This window comes from Nanorana parkeri, unplaced genomic scaffold, assembly GCF_000935625.1.
Source record: "Nanorana parkeri isolate BGI_ZX_2015 unplaced genomic scaffold, ASM93562v1 scaffold355, whole genome shotgun sequence".
In the NCBI taxonomy this organism is placed as follows: Eukaryota; Metazoa; Chordata; class Amphibia; order Anura; family Dicroglossidae; genus Nanorana; species Nanorana parkeri.
In genome coordinates, this window is record NW_017306623.1 from 667,794 (window position 1) to 682,033 (window position 14,240).

Here is a 14,240-nt window from a genome sequence, read left to right on the forward strand (position 1 = left end):
ATATTTTAGGCCTGCTGAGCCTGTTGAATTCCTGTGTGTTGAATTACCCCCAGCCCCCTTCCTCCCTGATGCACACTGTGGTTCCTCCTGCCAACTTAGGTACTCCCACCCGGAAGTGTGGAATACCTGTAGTGGCCACAGAAGAATAAGTGGGTTAGTTTAGAAATGACTGTGAGGTGGTGGGGTCATTTAACATGTTAATGTAATTGAAAAAAATATTTTCAAACTTTTTAAATCGTCAGCTTTCTTTAAAGTAACACCTTGTGATCCTGCCATGAAGGTCCTTCTTCAGGTGATTCTTGTTATTGGGGGACAACTGTCTCCAAGGTATACTATTGTGTTGTCACACTGTCATATGCATCACTGGCGGACACTACAAGTCCCAGAACCCCCACAGCCCACCTGAGACTCCTCACAGCCCACCTGAGACTCTGCACAGCCCTCCTAAGACCCTGCACAGCCCTCCTGAGGGCAGAGGAGCAATTGGTCCAGAGCATTGAACTATGGTTTGGTTTGTGGGGGGTGCCAATAAAAGACTAGCCCCTGGTTGCCTCATGACCTTGCTATGCCTCTGTGTTGATGCACATTGCCCAGACTTGGTCCATTGTTGTCACTATTAGGAAACAAGGGCATTGCAGCTGCATGCAGCTGATGTTGGAGCAAGAGCATATAACTCCTATGCACACTTGAGCATGAGCATTTTCAGGTGATTTTAAGGCATTTTGCATGCTTTTTGGTGCATCTTTAACGTTTTTTTATGTGTTTCCAAACTTTAGGTGTTCTTCTTTTGCTTAATGAAAAGTAGTATCATCTGTGACATCATGTATCGTTGTTGTCCTTGTATCTGCTTTCTGGTTATTTTGCGTGGTGTTGAGGGTCTTGAGCTATTGAAGCTCCCAATTCAGGAGAGCTTCACAGCCAAACTCTTCCCAGGCCCTCTGCTCCTAGCCAGGGCTCTTGTAATGGATATCACTGGGTTCATAGAAGTTCTCAGGTGCCCTCACCTGGCAGATAAAAGTCTTCACATCCGGCATAGCATAGCAGATTACTCAATCTACTATTTTGTTCACAGGTCTGATGTTGCTGGGAGGAAGTTGTTAATGTTTTTGTGCCAACAATGAGCTAAAACACTTGTGTCACATGTTTTGCAAGTGCTCTCCGTGAAGGCAATGGGTCAAAAAGAAGGCGATTCTGGCAGAAAAAGAAAGTTCATGTAGGTTTTTTGTGACAAGAGCAGAATGATCCTCAGGTGTGAATGGGTACCATTGAATATAATGGAAATCTTCATGTTGAGCATTGTCACGCTTTGGGAAAAGTGCAACAAATTGCTCAGGCATGAATGGGGGCTAGGAAGTAGCTGAAAAGGTTAGAAGAGATTATCACTGAGATGCAAAAAGGAATATAAAAGGTGAAAACAATATTTTATGGAATAGAGCCACAACAATTGTTTGAGATACAGAACTAACAAACAAAACATCACCCAGTTGGGGTTTACTTCTACTTTAATGATTGGGGATCCAGTGAAGGGGGAATATCTATTTTTACTCCTGAGATGTGTTTTTTCTCAGCCATTTAGCTGCATCTACAGTTTAAGTTACCAATTCCACATCCTTCTTGAGGTCCTTTATTACCATGAAGACAGGACTTACTCATACCGCTACTCAATAGAGAAAAGGAAATGTTTAGAATAACACAATTTTTTCTCACCGTAATCAGCCTGCTGTGGAATTAGATTAGGATAGGAATTAAAATGCTCCACATGTTTGGGGTTGCTTGGATAATAAGATCCACTGTTCTGGAATGCCAAATGTGAGCAGGTCCACGTACTTCCTGACTGTGGAAATGTTCCTCGGAAGTTCCTCTAACCACATATATCAAGATATTGCATCAAAGAGGTGGTGTTTGAAGTGAAAAAAACTTTCTGCGTTTGCCTAATGTGAAACAGAAATGTGACACTGACAAGCGTAGTCAGAGGCACATAGTCAAGAGTTATTAGTGTAATACTGCCCTTCTCATAAGATCAGATTGAATATATTAACTTTTTTCATCCAGTGGCATGCTTCACATGTTGTAGCTTTCAGTTTGTACCTGTCTTTGGAACATTCTATACACCGGGGGGCTACAAGTTACAGTGCTGTGTGTGAGCTGACCGGTAGATGTAGCAGTTTACGGCAGATCACTGAGGCCAAGTACTCTTTTTTCGCACTTCTTTAATTCCTGCTTTTTTTTTTGCCTTCCTTCGCTCTCTTTCTCTTGACATTTTTTTTACTGTTTTTTTAAATATTTGAAAACCCAATCACTAAAATCACATATAGGCTTTAATGGCATAGTCCAACGCATTTCAGGCCATCTTTATTTATGAAGTTGACCATCAATCAGTAAGGTCCCTTTCATACGGGTAGTCCGTCTGTCTGTTTTTCATGCAGACCGGATTGGATGCCCGATGCTAGTTTATGGGAAGCCGGGTCTCAACGGATGAGAGTCCATTTAGACCCGGTTACCCCTGATTCCAGCCAGGTCTGGAAAAGCAAACAGAACAGAGTTCCGTTTCGATGGACCTGATCATGCCAGTTTGGGGGGGAATCGGATGTAAATGGAAACATGTCCATTTACATCCGATTCCCCATAGACCGACAAGGGGTCTGGTCATTTTAGTTTTTCCTCCATTGCAAGATGAAGGAAAAAACTGAACGGACATCCGATCCGTACTGCTCCAATCAGGAGGGGGGCCATGTAAATGGGGCCTTAGAGTTTACTTCTACTGTAAAGTGATATTAAACCTTTTTCAAAACTTTTTCTATTTATTGTTGCCAGGAAATAAACTTTTTTTATTCTTTATTTTTTTTTTATTTCCTCGTTCTTTATTGATATCCAAACTGCTAGATCCGCCCCACCTCCCATACGAGTGCCTCCATTACCTAGCTGGCTGCTCATGTCCGGGCCCACACCTAGCAGTCACAGTTTGACTGATGGCAGAAGGTGCCTATGGCTCCTCTGTCATCAGTACCATTCCCCACAACTAGGAAGTACGGGGAACCCCGAGTTTCTTCCCGGTCGCAGCGGAGGATACAAGCAGCTGCAGGTAAGTGTTGGGGGGGGGAGGGGGGGGCGGGGGTGTTAGAAAAGTGCTGGGTGTTTTTTCCCTTAATGCAGAAAATGCATTAAGGGAAAAAACACCCAGCCTTTAGTACTACTTTAAAGGCACCTTTTCAATTATGTTTTAGATATACATATACAACAGAGCAGCATGTTGTAGATAGCCTTATCAGTGCAGCTTATACAATTAAAAAAACTTTGTTTCTATGTATATTTGATAACTTTATATGAACACAGAGGAAGCCATATATATTAATTGCATATGCAGGCTCTGCTATGTGCTTTAAGAGATTTTTTATCATGCTGGATTATCTTTAACATTACTGATGTTACTATGTATTTTAAGCCAATGGAGTGTGCCAGTCAATTATTTTGTTGCCAGGTGAAGACCTTGGATGTTCAATTTTTTTTTCCACTTCTTAATTAACGTTACCATCAAAAGCTACAACATCTCTTACCGAAATACCCACAACTTTATTCTGTGCCGGTTATAGCTAATTACAGGATTCTGGATTTACTTGTCTATAGTGTCTCACTTCCAGTACAGTATTTATCTAACGTTATCATACAGAAGTGATTTTAGGGAATGTTCCTTGTACATATGTTTATTGCCATCATGAACATCGGTGGCTATCTACAATCAAAATAGAAACAAATGATTAAGTTTAATTTAAAGAAAACTAGTTGGCTGTTATGTTGATCCAGTATTTAGTTCAGGAGTTTTGTCCTCACTCAGACTTTAAAATCTGTATTTGTTCTGAGTCCGTGACTAAAAGAAGTATTGAAGCCAGGGTCGGCTTGACATTTTCAGAAGGACGTCAGCAATAATAGCTTTTCTTGCTGTAGGCTGTAGGAAAACGAGTGAATTAAACAGAGCCCAGACCTCAACCCTGTTGAACACATTTGGGATGAATTGGAATGCCGATTGTGAACCAGGTCTTCTTGTCTAACATCAGTACTGACCTCACAAATGCACTTTTAGCTGAATGGGCACAAATTCTCATAGACACACTCTATGTAAACTATGTAAACTACACTCAAACTTATATAGGTGTGATGGTCAGGTGTCCACAAAATGTTGGTTGCATAGTGTAAAACATCAATTTTCGTTGACCATAAAGGTTGTTGCTGCCCACCATCAAAGAAAACTAATATTTGGTTATTTTGAGTTATTTTGAGATAGTGGACAGTTCCCTGTTCTTTGCACTATATTATTAAATAGGCCCAAAACATTTGTCTTAAAGTATACCTGTCATGACAGGAACATGAGGCTGCCATTGCTGATCTTTTTTATCTAAAAATGTAACTTGCTTGCCGGTCATATTGACCCTGGAGCCTTCCTTGTGCGTACTACTAAGCTGTGTGTCTCCACAAATACACAGGCACAGCAAGGCAAGTCACTCCCCTGCTCCTCCTTCCTCCCTCCTCCCTTCCCCAAGCTAGTACAGGGATGGCTGCTGGAGACTTCCCTGTCCCTTGTGTTATTGTACTGGACAGGAAGTTCCATGAAGCGGAACTGAGAGAGTTGGAGCCAACTGTTTTTTCTCCATTCATGGAAACATGATGACTGTGAGTGCTTGAGCAAAAATTTTAAGAAATACTGTGCTGTGCAATGTATATTTGTTTGATAAGGATACATTATTGAAAAACATTGACAGTTAAATACTTTTAGTGACTCGAATAAGCATGCCATTAAGGACTTCTGACTTTTCTCTGTCTTTCTAAATCTGCATGCTTGCTCAAGGTGGTGACTTAAAAATGCTGACACCAGTGTGTCAGAGTAGCAGAGTAGCAGTACTTATCACGTATTTTTCTTCACCTTATGGTCCAAAGTAGGTTATATATAGTTGACCTGGTTTAAGGCATGCATGTAGAAAGGTAATATTTGTGGCAATAGATTCGACGCATAGAATTTTATCTATGCATTTCCTGGACACCTCTAAGTGAAATGTTTAAGTAGGCTTAGAGTGGGCAGGATGTGTGTCATTGCTGTGACCTCTGTTCTTGTTACTGAGATCCAGCCCTTGCACTAACTGATACTGCTCATTTATTGGGGGTTAAAGGAATATGGTATGCTAGGAGCAATTGCTGAGTCACTGCCCAGATTTTCAAATGTGCATGAAAAGTTTTTGTGTACTATAAATAACATTTCTGTGACTCGGAAATGTTAATTTTTGCTTGGGAGTTGACCTGTACACATCCTAGTTATTGAAAGAGACACTCGAGTTGGTTGTGTCATTTGCAAATTACATCCAATGATTATTGTCCACATTCTGCTGTCTAGATACAACCTTATATTGTGGAGACTGAATCTTAAAAACAGCTGTGGGGACTGGTATATTCTTCCACCGCTTGTGGCTTTCTCTGAGTTTCCTCCGAGTTTCATACATTCCAAAGATATTGGACCACATTTAATTGGCTTCTGGCTAAAGAAACTGGACATTAGGTCATCTACTTCAGATAGCCAAATGGATTTGAAGCCTAACTCCACTTAAATGAAAACCCCCATCCCTTCCCTTGCCCCCGTTTAAACAAAAAATCTCTGCACCATTCTCCTATGGTCTCACCTGTTGCTCCTTTTCTGGACAGAATTACATTCAGCCATAGTTCCTTTTGGAATAAAAAAAAGTGAAATAAGGTAAATGAGGGTCCTTTTTCGGTACAAGAAAAGGTCCAGGATAGTTGAAAGGAGCATCCATAACCATCAGAAACCATTTAAAGCAAATTGCACCCTTAGAGTTTACCTAAAGATAAAAAAAATGTGATTCCCCTTTACTTCCTATCATGTAGATAGATATATTGAAATGTTTCTAGCCTGTAAAAGAAATAGATAAATACCTAAATACCTTTCTGGCAGGCAGGGACCTAAAACTCCACTGTATTACTGATGGTATTGAAAACTACTGGGTGTGTCCAACACCTGGTCCCTCTTTGTGTACTGTGGTTCCTCCTGCTGACACCTATATCACTACTGTATCTTTTAGCAGGAGCAAATACAGTGCCTATAGGGGGACCAAGCAATAGACACACCTGGAAATGTCAGATACCAGTGGTAGCCAGAGATCTGCAATACACCATTGTTATAAGCTTGCCAGAAATGCATTTATCTTCTTCTTTTACAAGGTGGTCTTAGAGCCATCATGAGAAACTAGGGAAAGGGTTGCTTTAAGAGGGGGGTTCCTAAAAACAGATTTTCTTCTTGCGTTGGTGTTAAAGGAAATAATCTTTAATTGGTTTGATTGGGAGTCCTACTAACACCAATGAAAGAGAGGGCACTTTTCCATGCCCCACTGAGTGACTGTACAGCACAGCATACAGCATGAGACTGTGTGGAATAGGGAGTGTACAGCACAGTGTAAAGAATGGGGTGGTGAATAATACAAAATGAACAGAGCAGGGTGGGAAGTTGTCTGCTGAACAGTGCCTGCTTCCCTCACTTTGTGTTGTGGATATTGGACAGGAAGTGATGAGAAATCTCCCCAATGGCATACAGATGAAGGCGACAGGGGTTATAACCCTCCCTTGCTCTATCCAAAACTAAAAAAAAAGTTTGGGCTTCTGTTTAACTTTAACTTGTCACAGACAAGCTCATTCCTTTCCTGAGCCGTGAAAATATGAACTTACAAAAACATTTTTTTTAAGTATTATAAATGCTTCATCCTGTCAAAAGTTAGAATTTCTTCAGTATGTCACAGCGAGGACTGATACAAAAGAAAGCAGATAAAGCGCTGACATACAAGTGATTATTTTAAAGAAAATGGACAAAATATGGATCTATATATGTACAAATCATTTCTGGCAAATATTTAATATTTCAAATGGCAACAGAACAAAACATAATGTCTACTGTTAAATCTGTAAAATAAATATTTTTACTATTTACTGCTCAGATAATAAATAAATGTAAAACAAATATATGGGAGCGACATAAAAGTGGTTTGATGTTCACATATTGTATCCTAACAAAGGGAACTGCAACAACTAAAAAGAAACATTTCTTACGAGATACATGAAAGCATATAAATCTGCCTCCCAATGTGTTTACATTTATGGAAATCCAGCACAAGAAACTCAGGAGAAAATGGAACAGATAAAAATTTCTTTGTGCACATTGTAAATACCACAGAAAGATTAGCTTAAATGAATAATAAAAAAGGTATGATGGATGATCTTTTTTTGTATTTATCATTTACTCCTAATGTAAGAAATATGCAAATTCCAAAGTGCTTTTTAAAAAAAGAACCTCTCTAAGCCTCGCCATGTCTAAAAACTCCAAGCCTTTGAGTATATTTTAGAGCAGCATTGCTCAACCTTTATTTATTCACGACACCTTTTAAAAGTATACAAAAACTCGAGGCACCCCAGTCTAAAATGTAAAAACATAAATGTAAAAAATTACATGTGCTGCCCCCCCAAAATCTAGACAAGACCTTTATTCCAGATAGGGGTCTGGTATGGAGTTTAAGGGGAGGACACCACGCAAACAAACAAAACAACATGGAGTTTCTATATTCACATCAAAGACCCCCCTTAACATCAGAAGACTTCCCACTTCACATGAGAGGCCCCCCTTCACATCAATTCCTCCTTTAGATCAGGAGCCCCCTTCATATAAGAAGCCCCTCTTCCCATCAAAATCCTCAGGTCTCTTTCACATCAGAATCCTACCTTTTAATAATCACCACAGTGTGACTGTGGCAGCATGGCAGACGGCGGGAGGTGTACCAGATCTGGACGGAAGTGGACTTTTATCCCTATGAATGCTGAGGGAGGTCCTAGATGCATATAGAAAGAAACTTGTTGCACTCCTTACCGGATGCCCCAACAACTGGGGAGGGTGCTTGTAGTGAGTGCGGATGGCACAGCTGGTTACAGGTATCAATTGAAGAAATGTCACCAGCACACCAGCTGGTGCGCAGGTCCTAGATGCAGTCCCCCCACATGCATTTCTATGGTGCTGGTGCCCGCCTCTCCTTCACCATGGAAATGTGCAAAAATTTAAAGGCATCAAGGTTGAAGAAAGCTGTTTTAGTCTTTTTTTCTTGTTTTTCTTTGTTTTATAATAAATCATTTTACAACTTTTTTTATAATAATCATTTTGAGTCACCAGAAAAATATAAAGCTCAGCTCTAAGTAGATGTAAGGCCCCATTCGCACCAGTGCACTGAGGTAGCACACCTTACTGCAGTACTATTCACCTTCTGGTGTTAAACACACTGCAACAGAACTTAATGGCGTGAATGGGCCCTAAAAAAGACATCTAATGCACTCTTTATATCAATAAATCATTACATCTATGTTTAAGTGCAGCTAGTATAAGTACCTGAAAAAGATATCAATATCACTCAAGGTGAGTGGCTCATCACAATTTCCACTGCGGAGAGAGTTTAAAAAAAATATTTTTTCGTATGCTGTGTGAATAGGAAGACATAACCAACATATAATGGGGTTTCCTCAAAACTGACTGCAAAAGTGGAAACACACTTTAAACAGAGTCACATGTTCTAAACCTTCCTCAATGCAGGACTAGCAAAAAAGTAGATTTTTTCTTAAAAGTTGGTATGGGCCCCGCAGCTAAGCTATCAGACTCTCTCTTGTAGGTAAGACGACCAGTCGCATACCTCTAACCTGGTTACAGTAATCTAATAATTGTTTAATTATTCATATTAAAACAGTAAAATATCAATTGCGTCTGACACATCACCTACTAAACACCTATACTCATTTCATGTCTGTGTTTTTCCCTGAAAGAGACACCTACTCTTCTTTCCATTATCCAGCTGTCTGTGTGTACTCAAGCCCGACTACCTTTTTGCTTTCCTTGAATAGCACACAAGTAATCCAGACTGTGTTAAAACCTCTTATCGTCATCCAGCCCTGCAAAATCCCTTAATCCTGTTACTGTATTACTTTGCAGTAGAAAAGAGTCTTCAAGGTGGAAATGTATATAAAGTCTAAAGTGCTGCCACACTATGTCTATAAGGCAAGTGTCTTCATGTCTGGTTAAAGGGAAAGTGGAGCGTATTATCAGCAAGCCCACATTTCATGCTATTATTGCAGCATAGTGTAATTTTTGTTATGACTTTCACATTTGTACATGATTGTTCTTCAATATTATGGCTATTGTGTTAAATTCAGGGAGATTAGCTACTAGAGGCAAGGTAGATTAACCATTGCAATTACTGTTCATCTCTGCTTCACAACTGCTGAGATAAGATATCAAGCACACAGGGAGTGCATTGTTTTCATAAGTATGGGGAAGGGTGAATCTGCCCGAGTTTGATTCGTAGGGGGTTCGTTGAATTCTGTTTGCGAAAATAGAATTTAGCAGTGAATCCGATTGAAGTCTGTGAGGGAACAATTCAAAATTGATACTAAATTCTGCCCATTTTCAAGGGTAATAGGCAAACTATTGTCAAAAAAAGGGCATGGGGAGCTGGGCACTACCATGGGGGAAATTTAGCACAGCAAAAAAATACTGCAAAAGAACAAATGGTCGCCCCTTCAGTACCATCACTCAGCAAAAACTTTATTTGATCAATATGAGTCCATAATGCAATCCCCGTCTAGGCACCACCCCTCTTCTCTATGATTAAACCCTTAAAGTATAATTAAACCTTTGAGGTTTTTTGCATATACAGTATTTACTGCTAGCAAGCAGTAGATATATGCAAAAACATAAAAAAATTAAAATGAGCGAAAGGGTTAAAACTTACCTGCGTCTCCGCCACTTGCTCCCATCCGAAGTTCTGAAGATTCTCGGGCAGCCGCGAAGGATCATGGGGCGGGCACATGTGCAGTAGAGATCTTTGGCAGGGAGAAGAGGAGAGACACAGGGTAAATCAATACACGCAGCCGGGCAGCGTGCATGCACACAGACACTGTGAGACACAGAAGACGCAGCAGTAACCGTTGGATCAAGTCCTTAAAGTAGCATGGGGGCGAATTTTGGACTTTAATGTCTTTTTAAGGGGAAAAGGCGTTAAAAGGGTGGTGCTTAGGTGGGGATTGCAACATGGACTCGTAGTAATCAGATAACAATTTTTGCCAAGTGATTGTACCGGAGCTGCGACTGAAGCATTAGTAGAGCTTAGGCGGGCTTGTATGGTAAGCACCCAGTGTTTCCTAAGCTGTTGGACAAGCAAAAAATGGTTAAGAAAGTACCGTGCAGTGGGGAGAAGGTTCTTTTAATGCAACTGCCATGGCTACATGGAAAAACACCAATCCTTTAAGTTACAAGTTTGAGAGATTCCTTTAAGTTGTATTTGGTATTACAGAACAGTACAGATAGCGTTATTAACACTGTATCCAGGCATCACATATTTTGCTAGTGTAATTGATTTTAAAATGTTCACATTTAGCTGGGCTTAAATACAGCGGCAGCACCTCAATCTTATGTATTCCACCTGGGAAAATAGACTTTTTGAGGTAGTTTTGGCTGAGACGCCCGATTATTATTATTTTTTTACCTCAGGTTACACGCCTGAATTGACCAGTGAAGGTGGCAGCCACAACAGATCCAAAAGCCACAGGAAAGCTTAAAAAAAGAAAGCTAAAGTCCTTAGCTTCATACAAATTGGCCAGTGGCACTACAGTTTACCAGTATAGTTTGTAAGCTTCTTGTTTCGCAGTACCACAAAACCACTTCAGAACCACAACTCCACATTCTTTGAATCCCAATAAATATTAGGTGAATATTCAGGTTTATGGTCAATAGAATTGGGCTAGTGTCACAACAGTGCACACACACACTTGAAAGGCAGCAAATAGAAAGAGACAAGTTTTATCTTGCAATTGAAATAAGAGTGTATCATCTGAGAGACAATAGCCACAAATATTGTTCAGTGGCTGGACAGTATGTAAGCAGTTTGGTTAGGCCATAATATAAGAGGGAGTGAAAAGGCAGGATTTATCTTGAAATAGAAATTAAAATATATTATTTAAGAGACAATAGCCAGAAATATTGTACAGTGATTGTACAGTTGTAACGTACCTTCTGGGAGATCGGATGTGAGAGGAGGCTTCCCTTGCACCTTGTGTCCTGGGAGACTCTGATGATGGGAACAGAGCCTAGAGGGACAACAAGTGGCAGGAGTGCCAGTGGTTTTGAGCACCGTGCAAGCCATAATCCGATGAGACGAGCCGAGGTTAATATCCGAGCGGGCAATCCAGGTACAAAAAGGGTTAGGCAAAAGAGTGGTCAAATAACAGTTCCGAGCTCAAGGCAGGCAGAAATCAAGGTTAGTCAAGGAAGTCCGGGTCACAAGAATCAGGCAAGCTTTCACGAATCACAGGAACAAGGAATAGCTGATGATAAACCAGCAACATGGTGGTACTGTCGCTGAGTTTATATAGGGGAGGTGATGTCACTTCCTATGCGCCGCTATGGCGCGTTTCCGTGCTGGTAATCCACCGCTTATGCGCGGAATGGCGTGTCCCTCAGCAGTGCGGGAGCGCGCAGTTTGCGCGTTTATATAGGGGAGGGATCCGTCACAACAGTGCAGCTCCAGGTGCAGGGAACATCAGCTGTCTTTTGGAGCTGCAAAAAAAGCTACACAATCACCATCCCCAAGTCCAACCATTCTTAACCCACTTTGTCCAAGCTCTTTGTGATGCATCCCCTCTCTTATAATAAAGTGGACATTTCCTGGCCGGTGTTACCCTAGAGCTGCTATTCTTTTTTTAGTCACATTTATTTATATTTTTCATTTGTGAGTTTTTTTTCTGTACAGTATTTGTTTCTGTATTTTTTTTGGCATTGATGCAGTGGTTGGGCTGCACACAGCAGGGGCCAGGTATTTCTGCAATTCATCTGCATTGCCAGCATAATCTTTCTCCTCTAAGGTGCTCAGAAGCCAGTTGTATTTTTAAAATATTATTCATTATTTTTAGGGCAGAGAAGGCATAGCTGCAAATAGGAGCGAAGGACTGCATACAAACAATAGATAGCAAGCATTATTCATGTGACCTCCTCCTCCTGAAATACCAGATTTCATCAGCATAGGGCAGCAAATGAAGTATAATTTCATTCTGACTTCCCCACAGTCCTGGTTATGAAGACCTATACTGCAAAAACATATTGAGGGTTATTCATTAAACTGCCAAACCGAGCCGAAGTGAAGCGAGCCGAAGCCTCTTTGGCTATTCACTGCAGCCCTGTATGGCTATATTTAGCTGTACATTGGTTGCAATTGGCTCGTTTCACCTCCCTTTGCTTCGGCCAAACAGCCCCAGCACCAAAGGTCGAACCGAAGGGAAGAACCCGTTTGCCTCAGCCGACGCAAAATCTGGATCAGCTGAAGGAACGTTCGGCAGTTCCTTCTCTGCAGTTCACCCCAATTCTCATAGGGGCTGAACAGCAATGAGTAACTGGCCAAATGCAGCCAAGCAGTATTCGGCTCAGTCATTCTGTAACTGTCAGTGTAAAAAAACCCAGCATGGGATCCCCTCCCAATTCATACCAGACCCTTTAGGTCTGATGTGAATGTTAGGGGTAACCCCCGACATAAAAAAAACAAAGCGTGGGGAACCCCACAAATTCATACCAAACCCTTTAGGTCTGGTAGGAATTTTAACGGGACCCCAACGCTCATAAAATGGAAAAGAAACCTGGGGTCCCCCCTAAAATCCCATACCAGACTCTTAATCTGAGCACTGGTCTGGTAGGAATTTTAACGGGACCCCAACGCTCATAAAATGGAAAAGAAACCTGGGGTCCCTCCTAAAATCCCATACCAGACTCTTAATCTGAGCTCTAGTCTGGCAGGCCCGCAACATCACGGGACTCGAGCCGTACATTTGTATGCATGCCATTTTTAGGACAGTGAGCTGTCATGTCATGAAAACAAATGGAAGGAGCGAGTTGTGACATCATGACAACTGTCCTGGTTATCTTCTGGCTTTAATACTTTCAGCCAATGACCCTGGAACAAGTCAGATGTTTTGACTTCACTCTGAATTTGCTGATTATAGGCTTGTCTAGGGCTAGTAGTTAGAAAGTACTGAAATCAAAGTATCACCATGCCATCAAACAACTAGCATTTTCAGAAGGAAAGAACAGGATTTGCAGGCCCTATATTCCACTCAGCACAGGTTTCCTTTACATATTAAATCCAGGTAGTAAGCCCCCCTAAATAAGCAAATAGTGTGGCCTGGCAGAGGGGCAAGTAGATAGAATTCTTGAGTGCGACACTAGAGATCACCAAAAGGAAGAAGAAGATCCAGATTCCCCTATTTAGATCTTTGGTTATCACTAGAAGGATCACCAACAGGAGGAAGGAGATCCTGATTCCCCTATATAGAACTTTAGCTATCACCAGAAGGATCACCAACAGGAGGAAGGAGGTCCAGATTCCCCTATGTAGAACTTTAGCTATCACCAGAAGGATCACCAACAGGAGTAAGGAGGTCATGATTCCCCTATATAGAACTTTAGCTATCACCGGAAGGATCACCAACAGGAGGAAGGAGGTCCAGATTACCCTATGTAGAACTTTAGCTATCACCAGAGGGGTCACCAACAAGAGGAAGGAGGTCCAGATTCCCCTATACAGAACTTTAGTATGACCTAATTTAGAATACTGTGCCCAGTTCTGAAGACCTCACTTAAAAAAATATATTGATAAGATAGGACAAGTTCAGAGAAAAGCCACAACAATGGTGAAAGGGATCTAAGGAGAAAAAAAAATCAGGAGAGGTTGAAGAAAATAAGGTTCAGGTTGGCAATATTTTCAGTATGAAGCTGAGATCAAGAACACGGGGGCATGACCTCAAACTAGTGACTAGTAACTACTCTTTTTATACCGAAAGGGTAGTTGATGCTTGGAGCGGAACTTCAAGCAGAGGCCAGTTAACAGTAAGTAAATTTAAAAATGCTTGGGGCAAACTTTGATCTATAAAAGAAGGTAAAGTAAAGAAAAAAAATTAAAAAGGGGTAAACTTGATGGACCACTTGGTTTTTTTTTTGGCCCTTAGTCTCCTATGTTTCTATGTCTCCCCTGTTCTTGATTGATCTGAGAAGAGAACTGAGTGCTTATTTCTGATGATGGTTAGCTGAAGTTACTTCAACGTCCACTTAACAAATTAGGGTGGAATAGGTCAGTGACCATCCAAGCAGTTTTGTTTAATTGCAGTGGACAAAAGTG

The 14,240-nt window shown here is 41.0% G+C and overlaps 1 long non-coding RNA gene across 1 annotated transcript; it reads left to right on the plus strand.

Annotated features, from left to right (window-relative positions):
• The first annotated feature begins 1,895 nt into the window (after positions 1 to 1,895).
• Positions 1,896 to 13,524, plus strand: LOC108788851. Its single transcript, XR_001941366.1, has 3 exons — positions 1,896 to 1,907; positions 8,411 to 8,415; positions 13,335 to 13,524. It is a non-coding gene; the product is annotated as an uncharacterized LOC108788851 (long non-coding RNA).
• The last annotated feature ends 716 nt before the right edge of the window (positions 13,525 to 14,240 follow it).